This window comes from Pecten maximus, chromosome 8 (genome assembly GCF_902652985.1).
Source record: "Pecten maximus chromosome 8, xPecMax1.1, whole genome shotgun sequence".
NCBI classification, from domain to species: Eukaryota; Metazoa; Mollusca; class Bivalvia; order Pectinida; family Pectinidae; genus Pecten; species Pecten maximus.
Genome location: NC_047022.1, coordinates 35,527,283 through 35,530,096, shown reverse-complemented (window position 1 = coordinate 35,530,096; position 2,814 = coordinate 35,527,283).

The following is a 2,814-nucleotide window of genomic DNA, read 5'->3' as shown; positions in this document are numbered from 1 at the left end:
CCACTTGCAGATATAAAATATTGACGGCAATGTCCAAATAAATCAAAACAATAGACCATTAAAGGTTGCAAAACCAGAATACCTGCGCTTTTGATTTTTAGATAAATGACCTAATGGCAACATGTCAAATGAAGATCTGATATAGATAATTACATTTATACTGGTATGTGTGGGACACATTAATTACATTTATACTGGTATATGTGTGATACATTACCTATACAACATGTTATAAGTACTATATATATATATATATACGTACTATGTTATGTACCTGTCGTTGTATATAAATTGTATATATGGCGTTTTTTCAATGTTTTGGTTTTTCCTAGATAAGCATTAATTTTCACAATACCAACTTAAATGATTTATCATTAATTACCTTTCTTATCATGTTGTTTCTCCTTCCTCTCTTTTCTCTATTTGTTCGTTCTTTGACTTTTCTATCATCTGATCTATCTATACTGTTATATCCAAGATATACTTGTTCACACGCAATGTTGTATACATCCCGTGCGAGACTACCTCGTACGTGCGCGTCCGGTCGTGTCCCTATGCCTTGTATTGTATGTGTATTTGACAATGGGTAGCAGCCTAGAAAGCTATAGGGCCGCGATTGGACTTTTTTATATAAACGCATACGGTCTAGTCTGTAAAAAGACTTTTATTACTATTAGACAAATATTAACATCGCTTCTAAAAGGATGCAAGACAAATATCTATATGTACCTTCCTACATGTAAAAGTATTTTAATTATGCAAAGACTATTTCAAAGTTATCTTAGCAATAACTTATACCTATTTTTTATCATATTGTTGTTGCTTATATGTATGGATGTTGAACGAAATCCAGGTCCAATAACTAATGAGTTCTCAATCTTCCACTTAAATATTAGAAGTTTTAGAAACAAAATAGACTATATCGCAAACATAGCAAGTGATTACAATATAATATCACTGACAGAAACTCACCTTGATGATAACATACATACTCGTGATATAGAATTACAAGGTTTTAGTGAACCGTTCAGGGCTGATAGAAATTTTGCTGGAGGTGGAATCCTAGTATATGTTTCATCTCAAATAAAAGCTAATAGACGCTTGGACTTAGAAATTCCTAATAGTGAGTTAATATGGATACAACTAGATTTTCCGCATAGTAGTATATTGGTGTGCACAGTGTATAGACCTCCAAATACCATTAATGCCTTTTGGGAATTATTTCGTGCATCAGTAGAGAAAGCTCTGGATTTATCGTTAAAAATAATTATTGTAGGTGATTTAAATGTTGATATGCTCACTGTATCAAGGCAACATCCTTTATCAGATATTTTGAATGATTTTAATTTGAACAATGTTATAAATGATCCTACTCGGATAACAGTCAATAGTGAAACTCTTCTTGATCCAGTAATTATCTCAGAACAAATTAAAACTATTGAATCGTCCGTTTTACCTATAGATAGAACTATCAGTGATCATGAAGCATGTCTTGTATATATAGAAATACCGTGTAAAATCAATGTAGCTTTTAAACGTGAAATATGGTGCTATAAACAATCGGATTTTAATGAACTTAACAGGCAAATTGAAAATTTTGCTTGGGATGAAATGTTTAATGAGACTGGAAATATTGATGATGCTTGTGAAAAGTTTACCAATACATTTAAATCCATGGTTAGCACGTGCATTCCAAAAAAGTTTATTACTATTAGACCTAATGATAAGCCATGGATGACGTCTGAACTGAGAAAAAGCATTCGAGTACGAGACAGACTACATAAAAAATGCAGAAAAAGTAAGCGCGATACAGATATTAACTCTTTTAAAAGAGCTAGAAATAAAGTCAATAATATGAAAAAATATGCACGTGAATCATTTTATAATAATGTAGAAGGGCTTATTGACAGTTGTGTAATATCGGACCCCAAATCGTATTGGAGATTGTTAAGAAGGTTATTAAAAACTAGCGCCAAATCAACTGAAATTCCTTCACTGATTGATCCAGTTCATGGCAACATTGTATATGATGACTCTAAAAAGGCTGAAGTGTTAAATAATTATTTCTCATCTATCACAAATCTTGATGACAGTGATACTATAGTTCCATCTTTAGATTCTAGAACAAATTCTTCTTTGTCATCTATTCAAGTTAGCAACTCGGAAATCAAAGATGTTTTGGAAGTATTGAAATTAGGTAAAGCTCCGGGTAATGATGGCATTAGCCACCATATGTTAAGATATACTGCAAAAACAATATGCAAACCCCTTGAACTATTATTTAATATGTCTTTGTCAAAATGTATATACCCGTCCCTATGGAAACAAGCAATAGTTATGCCTTTATATAAAAAAGAAGACAAACACTTGCCTTCGAACTACAGACCTATCTCCCTTCTTTCAGCCGTAGGGAAAGTTTTTGAACGAGTCATCGTTAAGCATATTCACAATTATTTTTTGGAAAATTTATTGTTCTATTCAAGACAGTCAGGTTTTATGTCAAACCATTCGACTGTGCACCAACTTATTGAAATTTATCATAATATCTGTTTAAATCTAGAGGAAAAGAAACATACTTGCGTTATATTTTGTGACATTTCCAAGGCATTCGATAGAGTTTGGCATAAAGGTTTGATCGAAAAGTTAAAATCTTATGGTGTTACAGGACAGTTTTTGAAATGGATAATTAACTACCTTCATTCCAGGCAACAACAAGTGTTTATAGGTGGATCGTTTTCTAATAGTCAGGTTCTTAAACCAGGCGTACCACAGGGTTCAGTATTAGGCCCACTTTTATTTTTAATATATATAAAT